Raw genomic sequence first — 12799 nt, 5'->3', positions numbered from 1 at the left:
CACCTATCTCCAGGGTGTGTTTAGATTTAATGAGCAAATTTTTGAATCATTTTTCTCTCTTTTACCTCCAAACTAGCCTATAACACTGATTTTTTTTTTTTTAAACCTTGCCTTTTCTCATAGAGTTCACATCTGCCTTGGCTGGGCATGATGGCACATTCCTGTCACCTGAGCATTTGGGAGCCTGAGGCAGAGAATCACGAGGCCAGCGTAAGCTAGACAGCCAGGCTGTTTCAGTAACAAAACCCTACCCAAGAACCTCCCTGGCAGTGCTGGAGATTGAACCTGGGACCTCATGCATGCCAGGCAAATGCTCTACCACTGAGCTACTGACCTAGACCACTGACAGCACTTTTTATTTGTAGCCAAACGGTGTCCCGTCATGTGGATGGCCACTGTTTTTACCCAGGCCCTTCTTCATGGATATTTGGGTGGCTTCCAATCATAGCTGTAATAAATAATCATAGAATCCAAAGAAGCCGGCACATGTCATTCTGCATCCACCTGGCTTAGTGATTAAGTGTTGAAATCAGATCCCACCCTGATTATAGGGTCACAGTCCACAGACTCCTACAAACCTAAGGGTCTCATCACTGCACACCTGTCTGGATGGGTTACTTAACCTCAGTCCATCCCACAAATGCCTAGAACTCACTCAGTGGAGACTGCAAGGGGAGATGGGGCTACTGCAACAATGTCATCCTTGCCTCCTGACCCAAGGGTGTCTAGTCTGGGAGGGGCATGCAAAAAGAGGCCACTGCAACACAAAAGGGAGGTCCAGCCTGCCAACCTGACCTCTCTGGGCCAGTCTTCCTATCTCAAAAACAAGTGGCCCAACCTACACCTTGCAGTGTGCTAATAGATCCAAAAGGTAATGTTTACCAAGTACCTAGCAACAAGCGCCACCCAAAACTCACTCTAGGCGCTCAGGAAGGGTCAAGTAAGCCTCCTCTTATCCCAGGAGAGGGCTTAGCTCAACAGGGTAGGGAGGTGCTCTGGCACACTGCTGCCATGCCCATTCACAAGGGTGCTCTTCCGACCTTGCTGAAGAGGATGCCAATCCCTGCTCCTGTTTGCTCCTAATTACATTTTAGCCTACTTTTATTGGAAAACAATGTTGTATCTTTTCCTACTTTCCAGGTCTCGGTCAAAGTCTCTGGGTATGTGGGCATAAACTTACTGTATAAAGTATGTCAGAGCCATGAAGAGAAAGGACCTTCCCCAGGACCCTGGCACAGCCTGAGGCCTGCCGGCAGTCTCAGGACTCAGGAGGCTGAGAGCTCCAGGAGAACCCAAGTTCACAGTGAGACAAAAGGGGAGGAAAGTGGGGGGGGGGGGGCAGGTGGTCAAAGCTAAGGTTCTAGGTTGCATGCACAGCTCTGAAGTTGACCTGGCTGTGCACCCAGGTCATGGCACCCAGTAGCCATGATCAAGTACTCTCTGCAGCCTCTGTAGCCTCATCCCCTCACCTCCTACCAGGGAACAATCTTAACTACTTTGTAGCACTTCTGTAGTTTAAACAAGGCATCTGGCACACAGGCGGAAAATAGTACCACGCAAACAAAACACAATTTAAAAGACTCACATTACTGTTCCTCACTGTGTAGCACCAAGTCGCTTCCTTTTAAAAGCTCAAAGGACAGCAGCATAATATTATGGAACACCACAAACACCAGGAAGCCCCACTGGAGCCAGAAGCTCCATTCAAATTCTCTGAGTAAAATCCAGTGGCCCAAGGTGATTCACCCTGGCCCTTGGGACAAGCTGGTCAAGTTCTCTCCCCACAAATACCAGTGCAAGGGGCACTAGGAACCTGCATCCACGTGCAGACTAAGGGCAGTACAGAGTTCTATCCAGTCCACTCCAAAGCACCTGGGCCTCCACTCATGGGTGTAAAGGCAGGGAAGGTGTAGGCAGAATCCACAGAACAGTGATGGGTGTTCTCCAGATCCACTGTAACACCAGGGTAGAGCTGGGTCCGGTGGCGCACGCCTTTAATCCCAGCACTCAATAGGCAGAGGCAAGCAGATCTCTGTGAGTTCAAGGTCAGGCTGGTCTACAGGACACCCAAGGCTACACAGAGAAACCCTGTCTGTCTCAGAAAAGAAAAAGAAAAAAAAAAAAAAAAGACAGACAGACAGACCAGGTTACCACAATGGGTGGAATCTCCGTCCAGACAGAGAAGGACTACTGAAAAGTAGTTAGTCTTGCCTGGAAGGATGGCTGCCAGATACAGACAGAGGTGGTCATAGTCCACTCCCTCCAACACACCCAGCCACAGCTGAAAAGGTAAATTAACAAATGCATTTCAAAGTTCAGCTCACTCAAGGCAGAAGCCCCAAGCGGATAACAAGACATTCTGGGACAACAAGGTCCTGCCTAGAGCTGCTGGGAGCACAATGCTGGCCAGCCAGGACATCAGTCATTGTCCACTTTTGTACCCGTTCATTTAGATCACCCCACTGTGTTCATTTGTCCCACCCCCTCTCTCTTCCCCCTGCCTCCTTGAACTCCTCATCCTCCTGCCTCAGTCTCCCAAGTGCTGGAATTACAGACACACACCACCCAACCCAGTCTTGTATAGTACCGTGAATTGAACCCAGGGTTCTGTGCATGCTAGGCAAGAACTCTGCCACCGAGCTACATCCCGGCTCTCTTTTTACCTTTTAATTAACACAAGAGTATCACCGAGTTGCCCAGGTTAGCCTGGAACTCACTCTGTGATCCATCCAGGCCTTAATCTTGCCATCCTCTTGCCTCAGCCCCCCACGCTCTGTATTATAGGTATAAGATTATATTCACATCTTATTCTCCTGGGGTCTCGGGTGTTCTTTGGGAGATGACAGTAAAGACATTTCTGACTAGCTGGAGTTTTAAGCTACAAATCCAGCAGAGGTTATTATGCTGTCTACTCAAATGTCACCTCCTCCAAGAAGCCCTCCTGGACCACAGCTTCATTTTCAAGGCACATGGTGGTGCCTTTGCTCGTGGTTTATTAGCTAACTCCCCATGAAGGGAGGGCTGTGTGGGCACAACAGGTGATGTGACGGGCTGCTTAACTATCGTATGTAGAAAATCTACAATGCACCCAGCAGACAGCAGGTGTTCAGTCTCTGTAGGCAGAAAGAAAAGAATGGAAGCAGCCAAGGCTGGGGGACAGAGGGAGCGGTCGTCAGAGGGGAGATGGGATTCTAGCCCTGCACTACTGTTTGCCATCTGGGAAATGCCAGGGAAGCTGCGTATAACCGGTTATATAACTACATATAACATCAGATATCAGCCGGTTAGGGGCTGCTTGCCACTGAGACATCCATGCCCATAACCCTCATGGAGCTAATGCGTTCAGGGAATACAGGTCTGTGTGCTGGTGCAGAGGATCTCCCCGCTCTATGTCCAAGACCAAGATTTAATCTGGCCAGGGTTTAATGGCCACTGGTCAAACTCAGGGGCACACGTGAACTTGTCCTGTGCCACTCCTGACAATGACCACACTGGTCACTGGAGTAGAAAGTCCCCGGATGCTCCCAGAAAACAAACATGTGCCCCGAACCCAGTATCCTTCCAAGAGGATAGCCTGCATTCCAATTGGGCTCATGACATCCCATCCCAAACAGCAGCCTAGAGTGTTGCTCCAGAAACCACCCCAGACTCATGGACGCACCCCAAAAAACAGATACACCAGCATTCACTCAAGATATATACGAGCATGTCTGCCAACAGAGCCACAAACTAGATGGTGTTCAGGAGTGGAGCTGCTTGCCATGGCTGCAGGCCAGCCTCTGCAGAAGCTTCCCAGGCCTCCCAGGCACACTGACAGCCCACTACCTTAGGCAATGTCCAATCCTCATGGCAAGGGGAGACCTGCGGTAGAGGAAGGCCAGCTCCCAGTCCTGCATGTGGATGGGGCCCCTTCCCACAGGCAGCTGGGCAGGAGGCTGAGAAGCATCTGTCACCAGGGAACCTCCCTGTTCCAGCTGCGGGACGTCACAATGAACCCCGAACACCCTCAGTATGCTCCCTGGCAAATGTACAGAGAAGCACTGACCAGATGAACAGCACACTCCCATGAAGTGTTATGGGAGTCCACTGGGGAGACAGACCGTGCACGGCCTCACATCCTGGATGCCACCTGGGCAGAGGCAGAGGGTTCCCTCCCTCCAGTAGGTCCAGTAGGACTTCCTGGGGAAAGGACCTCTGGGGAGCTGTTTGAAAGATAAAGGATGAGAAGCAGCAGCCCAAAGCTCTGTGGTGAAGTAGAAGGGCTGGCGCCCTGGGGCAGCTTGTATAGAAAAGGCCAGTCAGGCAGCCTCATCCCCGAGAGTCCCAGAGCAGAGCATGCCTGAAGCTGCCTTCGTCCCTACAGTTCACTTCCACACAAGCCAGAGGCCAGAAGCTCTTTCCTTTTCTCAGGTCTCCCATCTGCTTTTGAAGCTCCCCTACCACATAGCAACAGCCTTCTTCAGCTCGGCTGGCTCCCCGAACAGTGCCAGTGCCTTCACCTCTCGGGGAGAATCTAGCCCTCAGGCTCTGCCTCACATACCCGGTGCAAACCATCCTCTTTCCATTCTGGACACAGACCCTAGAAAAAGGCATGGCTATTATTTGCCACTTTACAGCGATGGTACCTGAGGCCCAGAAGCGACCTGCTGATATCATCAAGATACTGCCTCCTACACCCGACTGCCTGGACCCAGCGGCCACGCTTTCCTACCGATGGCCCATTGGCTCTTTCATGCCTCTGGGACTAAGGAATGACCAAGTCCCTGAGTGCTGTGTGCACATGTTTGTGTGGATCAACATCTGACGTCTTTCTTCCTCAATTACTCTCCATCTAGTTTTCTGAGGCAGGGTCTCTCACTGAATCTGGCGCTCACTGATTAGGTTGGGCTGGCCAGCCAATGAGCTCAAGGATCCTCCTGTTTCCCCTCATGCTTGCATGACCCGCATTTCACCAACCATCTCCCCAGGCCCCAGGATCCACTCTTGGTCATCCTCTAGTATGACCTCATGGGACATCAGCCTCGTGGGACACAGGTTCGTAAACCCCACAGTGTGGTAGGCAGAACGCGGGCATGTTTAAATTTGGCATGAATGCATGGTGGGGATGGGGAGAGAGACACAGGCCAAGGAATGGGTCCTTGCATCCCAGCACATTAAAGCGCGGACCATTCTTTAGTTCTGTTCTCCTCTTTTACTTCCATTTCATATGCGTCTCCCTGTCTACTGGGAAAGTTTTGCACCCTGCTTCAATGTGGCTACACCCAACTGTGCCTTCAAGTACCCCCTCGAACTTTCTAAAAATACATGCCTTCGGGTACCACCCAGAGACAGCTTCGGCAGTTGGGGTAGAGCCTGGGAAGTTCCTCAGATACTCCCCTGGTAGTTCTGGTGCCCAGATGAGGCTGTAGTCTGAGTCACTAGCCACATTCTTTCCTCCTGTCTATCACCCAAGCTCCGCCGCAAGACATAGGCATCAGCACCCTCTGCAATCTAGTCCTCCCACACCACTGCCCCACCCAAGCCACCCAAGACACAGGAACAGAATGCAATTAACTAAGTTTGCCGTTCGAATGGCTTGGGGTAACCCAGCCTTATTCTGACGCCGGTGCTTTGGACATGGCTGACGGACAGGGAATAGGACTGTGGGGTCCTCTCTTACTTTTCGTCACAGTCACACCACGTTGGCCTCCTGTAAGGTAAGGTGATGACGAGCTGATTACAGTGAGTGGGACTGAGTCCCTCCCCCAGATGTCTGATCCCTCTAAATTTACGATAACAGATTCTTGCCTCCACCCTGCCAGTCCCCTTTTCCCCCCTCCACGGTCCTCATGGCTTTTGCAGAGAGACAGCTGAATGGAGAAATCCAGGTCTGGGTCTCTGCTGCAGCCTCACACAGCAACACTGGCAGGCACACACACCAGCCATCTGAACCTCATTCTTCCTTCCCATTGCCGATCTTCCAGCCTACTGCAGGTCCTTCCCTGGTGGTATTCTCAAACAAAGAAAAGCAAGAGAAAATCATCCAGGTACCCACTGGCCGAGTCGCTGGTATATGGGAATGAGATCCTTTCACTATGCCCACTCCTGGCTTCTCAGGCTATCTGTAGGGAAAATCCAGGGCATATCCCTTTGGGACCCTCAGGAGAATCAGAATGAATCTGGTAGATCTGTGCACACACAGACTAATCGATCAAGCTGCCATGCAGCAGTGGTCTTTGGTGAGCTGGGTACCTTAAGCAGGCTGGCTTACTAGTGGGCACTATGACTGTCCTTCACCATGCCCCCCATGCCAGGGCTGGGAAGATCAGCACATAGACAACGTCTGGCATGGTATGGGCACTTCTTTTACAGCATGGACTTTTATAACCAAGTTAAAAATAAAGGAAGCAAGCCAGATGTGGTGGCACAAACGTTTAATCACAGCACTTAGATGGCAAAGGCAGGTAAATCAGGGAGAGTTCCAGACCAGCCACGACTACACAGTGAGACCCTGTCTTAAGAAAAAAAAAAAGAAAAAGAAAGGGGGCTGGAGAGATGGCTCGGCAGTTAGCAGCACTGGCTGCTCTTCCAGAGGGTCCCCGGTTCAATTCCCAGCACCCACGTGGTGGCTCACAATTGTCTGCAACTCCAGTTCCAGGGGATCTGACACCTTCACACCAATGCACATAAAATAAGTTTGAAAAAGGAAGGAAGTCAGAGAGAAAATATTTTGGAGACTGACTCTTAGATGTACTGTCCAGAATAATCCACTTGGCGCAGGCAAGACATAGTGCTACTTTGAATATTTTCTAAATGTCTCCTTCATTTTTGTTCTCTAGGTACTTAATGCATGCTTCTATGTAAACAATCCATAATTAAAAGACAGAAAAGTAGTTGGGTGCAGTGGCACACACCTATCGTCACAGCTACTTTGGTTAGCTGAGGCAGGGGCATGATGAGTCCATGAACTCAAGGACAGCCATTGGCAACACAGCAAGGCCACCATGTCTTGGAAAAGGGGAAGGAGGAGGGTGTACAGTGGTATACACCTGTAATGCCAGCACTTCCAAAGCTGAGGCAGAAGGACCACAAATTGGGGGCTATCTTGGGCTACCAGTGAGAGCCTAGCTCAAAAAATAAAAAATAAAAACAGTGTCTAGGTGTGGTAACACATATCTATAATCTCATTGCTTGGGAAGCTGAGGCAGGCCTCAAGCTCAAGGTCTGCTTGGGTTATATAGGAAATGGGACTAGCCAGGGCGAGAATTCTGTCCAAAAAAAAAAAAAAAAAAAGTGCCAGTTCTTCAAGTTTTAGTAGCATCAGATGGGGAGAAATTAAAACAACAAAACAAGTGGAAGGTAGAGATTGTAGCGTTTGGATTCTAATTTTTTTATTCCTAAAATATTGGGGAAAAAAAAACACAACTGAAAGCCCACTGATGTGCTGAGAGACCGCACATCACCCACGCCGAGGCACCTCAATCAGAAACTTCTGACCATCAGCAGGGCTTCCAGCTCCTGCCTGCCAGACAGTTGGGGTTAAGAAGAAACCAGTCCACGCAAATACTGCAAGGCCCTCACTCCAACACTAGGAGAATGCCTGCTTGCCAAGTGTGGGCACACTGCAGAGCTCTGGGGAGACCCCGGGGTGAAGGAAACCCAGGCCCCTTAAAGCACACTGCCTTTCCCCAAGGGAAAGAGATGCTAATTAACGGGGCCAGGAATGTGCAATTACAGGGGAAATCCTAGGAAAGTTTTACAACAAAAGAAATCTGACCCAGACCCTCCCCGGAAGGAAGGGGAGGGGAGAATTAGCTGCAAACTGTGGCGGGAGTGGTTTGAATTCGAATGGAGGGGGGGAAGTGCTAGAAGCCCAAGGGAGGGTAAAGACCAGTTAAAAGGCCAGCGCGGGGTGAACCGCGTGGACCTTGTTGATCCTCGTACTAAGGATTTTTAGACTTTATCCCAGTGGTGAATTTCACACACAGAATGGCCAAACCAAACCAAACCATGTCATCTGAAGCTGGAAGCCTGGCTTCAAAGAGACCAGAACTGTGTAGTGGAGAGGCCAACCAGGATAGAGTAAGAAGACAGTGTTGTAAACAGCACATGTGGTGGACGGAAAGGAGCGGGGGCAGGCAGGGTACAGAGGTCTGGGTTCCCTTTGGACTTGAGTGCAGGGTGCTGCTGGGGACCCAGCTGGCGTGTGGCTAAGAGGGAAATATCACAGCGCAGGCACTCAGTGTCTGCAGGTATCAATGCGCGAGATGTCCTAGGGAAGGGCGGAGAGGAGAGGGGGCCCAGGTCCCACATTCGACTGAGTTTAACATGTTAGAAACTTGAGAAGTGGCCAGAGCCATAAAGGACATGTCCAGAAAGACTAATGATATATTCACAAACGTCTAGGACTTCAAACACTGCAAGAGTCATGGGAGAAAAGAAAGGTTGACAGATCCCCAGAGCTATATCCAGGAAGCAAAGCTCCTCAGAGAGGAGACAGGGATGGTAAATGCAGTTACAGTAATCTGGAAGACAGGAGACAGCAACTGCGGAGGGTCACAGCCCAATCAAGGGGCCTGGTGTTGTGTTTTGTTTGAGTCAAGTTCTTGATTGTGTAGCACAGGCTGGCTTTGTGATCCTCCTGTCTCAGTCTCCGGAGCCCTGCCCCTGTCCAGGTCCGGTGCTCTAAGACCAACCACAGAAGTAGCCTCAGCTAGAAAAGAATCTAGAGAGAGAGAGAGCAATCGGGAGAGATGGCTCAGCAGGTAAATAAAGGTGCCAGCTGCCACCCCTGACTGTTTAATTCCCAGAACCCACACGGTGGAAGGATAGAAGCAACTCCAATTGTCCTTTGATCTCCAGGAGCATGGCATACATGCATATGCACACAGACACACACACACACACCAAGGAGGAACTGCAGAGGGCTGCTTAGGAAACCAGGAGACTGACTTTTCTTGAGGAAGCTGTCTCGGGATAGGAGGAGCAGGAGGCAATCTGAGAGGATGCTTCACACTTTTCTCACTGTGATGAGGAAAGGCACTGCCCAGAGAGGGCTGAACATACACATCCCCCTCTACAGAAAGGATGGTGGGAAGGCAGTGTAGGGCTGAGGGCTGAGGGCTGGGCTGCTCTGCAATGCTGCAGCTGCTCCTGGACCTACGCTGGGTCCTGGGGTCCGCAGCGGCTACTGAACTGCTCCTTCTGGCAAGTTGGCATCTCCAGATTCTAACGTCTTTCCCTACACAAACGAGTACTACTTACTTTAAAGTAAGCCGCTCCTCTTCCCTGTGTGTGTGTGTGTGTGTGTGTGTGTGTGTGCGCGCGCGCGCGCGCGCGCAGTGTACCCAAGGGACAACCACAGGTGCTGGTCCTTGAATTCCACCTCGTTTGAGACAGAGTCTACTCTTTTTCTGTTGCATATAGCAAGCTTCCAGAGTTGGTCTTGTTTCCACCTCTCTGGAGCCCTGGATTACTGATGTCAACACCTCCACATCTCCAGCTTTTATGTGGGTGGAGAATCTGAACTCAGGTCAAGGTAGTGTGGCAAGAGCTTTTACCACTGAGCCCTCTTTTTTTTTTTAAGTGACTGCCAGCCACCACACAGCATGGCAGCAGTAGTGCTTATGGTGCCTGCCCGAGACTGTTGGTAGGCACTATGGCAGCCTCAGAGACTGCTAGGCACTGTGAGTGGAGGGAAGGGGCAGAGACGGGCACACACCAGGCACCCTTCTCTAAAACCTTGACTCAGTGAAAGAAAGTGTGGGTGCCCTTCCTGGTGTACGGCAGAAAGAAGGGCTAGGCGACATGGCAGCAAAGAGCATTGCCATAGCCAATAACTCTGGCAGGCACCCATCTAGGATAGGCACTTAAGCTAATGGCTACTTTTACCATGAGGTTGTCCGGGGGTAGACAATAGACGAGAGTAACCTGAGCAGCTGGGGACTCGGGGACCAGCACTGGGTTGTTAGGAAATGGAGAAAAGTGCTGTTGCCTCACTGCAAAGAAAATACACGCTCTATTCCCAAACCCAAACCACAAGACAGCTGAAGGAATTTTAATATCCAACTTTTAATTTTTCAAACAGTAATAGAGTGAAATCAACTTGAGTCTAAACTAGCGTATTTTCTTCTCATTGAATCAAGTGTGTTTTAAAAATATGTATGTATGTATTATGTATGTATATACATACATTATGTGCTGGGCAACAGTACGGATCATGTTACTAGTGGGCTCAAAAAGTCTGAATACCACTGAGCTAATTCAGCACCCCCACGTTATTTATTTGGACAGGGTCTTATGTAGCACAGGCTAACCTTGAACTCAGCATGTAGTTGAGGATGGCCTTCAGCTTCTGATTCTCCAGCCTCCGCCCTTGAAGTGCCGGGCTTGCAGTTGAGTGCTGGGATTACATCTGGTTTATGCAGTAGGGAAAATAGAACCTAGAGATCTGTCTATTCCAGCCAGGCACTCTAGTAAGCAAATTACATACATCCCCAGCCCTAAACACACACCCCTTCGCTTTAGATGGCGAGACAGAAGCTGAACCACTTGTCCAACTCCAGTTAATGACAAAGCTGAGGAGTGCATCCAAGTCTCTAAGAGTTTTCAATAATTTCCTCACTAAGAAAGACTCTCAAAATGCAAATACACCAGAGTAAGGAATTAGTAGAGTAGGGAGTCATCTCTTAAACCAGGTACCTGGAGCCAGTTTGGTAAAGAAAATGGTAGAATGGGGATGGGGGAGTTGCACAGCATGGAGCTCAAACAAAATCAGTTTGAGGCCCCACCCCTCGCCCCAGTGCTGTGGGGCATGGCAGAGGACAGGGCTTGACACACAGAATGAAGACACTAGTATCATCTGGACAATCGGTTCTATACAAGGAGTCTGTTTCTGTGTCTGGGAAGGTGGATGAAGGCCATGTGCTCATGTGGCTTCAGCAGATTTTATTAAATGAAATGTTCTGAGTAACTACCTCTGTTCCAGCCAGAAGCCCTTTCTTTCACTCAAACATGCTGGGTGTTCAGTATTCGTTGTATAATTATATTCCAATGTAATATAAGTTCGGGGCTGGAGAGATGGTTCAGAGGTTAAGAGCACGGACTGCTCCTCCAGAGGTCCTGAGTTCAAGTCCCAGCAACCACATGGTGGCTCTCAACCATCTGTAATGAGATCTGGCACTGATGGAGAGTGGTACCAGGAGGTAAGAGTCCAAAAGGGAAAGTCCCCAAGTCAGAATTCAGGCCAGAATGCTGGACCAAGTTCATTGCATCAGACGCCAATCACAGCCACTCAGCAACGAGCTCTGGGCTCCAGAGTAGAGGGAAGAGGGGTGAGCAGACAGCTGATGTAAACATCACCCAGCCCTTCAGCATGGTGAGTTAGAAGCAAGTCAGGCACCTTTCCCACTATGCCGTAATAGGAAGAATGGCTAACTGCAGGAGTCCCAAGGAAGTCACCTTGAGAGGCTGCTGATGTGTCCCCAGCCAAGAGAGGGGACAGGGTCTGAAACTACTGTCAGGAATGTCACCTTCCACTCACTCCTGCTCAGTAGCTCAGGCATTAAGAAGCTGCAGTTGGACAAGGGTTTTGAACCCAAAGCCATCTTGCTTTGCTGTGGGTTGTCTCCCCAGGAAGCATGCACGGTAGAGGAGCAGCAGGCCTGAGAAGGAGGTGCCAGGGGTGACCTGGGGTTTTCAATGATCTGTGCTGATCCTGCCGCCAGCCACTGAGTACAGAGCAGCTTTGCCTTCAGTAGGCCTCAAAGCCTGGAATCTGGTGGTTTAAAGTTCTCCTCTACCTCTGAGGCAGAGGGGTTGCTCCACAGGGAGCCAGGAATGAGAACTACTTCCTCGGGGGCTGGTGAGCTGGGGCTCAGTTCTGTGAGGATCCAACCAGCTTAAAGGTATATACAGAAGGTCTTGGAAAATCCACAATGCACCATCAAATGTAGGACTTGCCACATACCTAAAAAAAAATCAAAGCACAAGACCCCAGGGACCTCCCCCAGCCTGCTAAACAGAGATGGACAAACCTTCCAGGTAGTAAACTTCACCAAGAAGCAAAATTGAGAACACGGGTGCTTTTACAATAAAAAGATACACACACCCCTGTAATTCTTTTATTGATCAAGTTCAAAATATAACGGGTAGTCCCCCCCCCCCCCCCCCCCCCGGGTAATACAAGTCTGTGAAAGTGACAGGTGCAATTTGTAGAGAGGAGGAATCAAAGGTTGGTGTCCCACATCAAATCCCTCAGTGTTCAGACATACAAACTGTTTTCAACTCATGTGGCTTAGGACAAGCCACTTAGCTGCAGTTCAGTGAGCTGGGGGTGGAGCCCAGGAATCTGCATTTCACCCGCTCCCCTGGGGAGCTGGTGATATAGGTCATGTTTGGGCTTTAGTGAACTACAGAGCCACACAGCCTCCGTGCTCGACTGTCCACACAGATGGCCTCTGGGGTTGACTGTGAGCCCTAGGTGACCCATCCTCACAGTGGGGAGTGTGTCTCTCCTGCCTGCAGTCCCTAAGGAATGGCGGGCAGGGTCAGGCAAGGTGGCTCTTGGCAGTGTTACTAGCATGCTACACCCCAACACCAAGAGCCTGCTTATCCTGTCCAGAATTTTTGTTCCTTCTGGAGAAAAGACAAATAAAAACAGGAAATGCATTATAGCTAAGACCCCAAACAGGCACTAGCTAAGAATGGCTCCTGCTTGTCTTCTCATTACCCCAAAAGTGTGCCCCAAGATCTAAGAGGCCAGATTCATCTCACCTTAAAACGATGTACATTTATATTCGAAACCAAGGTAAGGCTTCCC

At 50.1% G+C, this 12799-nt stretch overlaps 1 protein-coding gene across 3 annotated transcripts in view; it reads right to left on the bottom strand.

The window, feature by feature from the left end:
* Positions 1-12799, bottom strand: part of Anp32a (acidic nuclear phosphoprotein 32 family member A) — a 39186-nt gene that overhangs the window by 21660 nt on the left and 4727 nt on the right. The window lies entirely within an intron of this gene.

This window comes from Peromyscus californicus, unplaced genomic scaffold, assembly GCF_007827085.1.
Source record: "Peromyscus californicus insignis strain IS unplaced genomic scaffold, ASM782708v3 Scaffold_11__1_contigs__length_118956290, whole genome shotgun sequence".
NCBI classification, from domain to species: Eukaryota; Metazoa; Chordata; class Mammalia; order Rodentia; family Cricetidae; genus Peromyscus; species Peromyscus californicus.
Note: the sequence above shows the minus strand (reverse complement) of the source record. Positions and strands in the feature narration are given on the sequence as shown.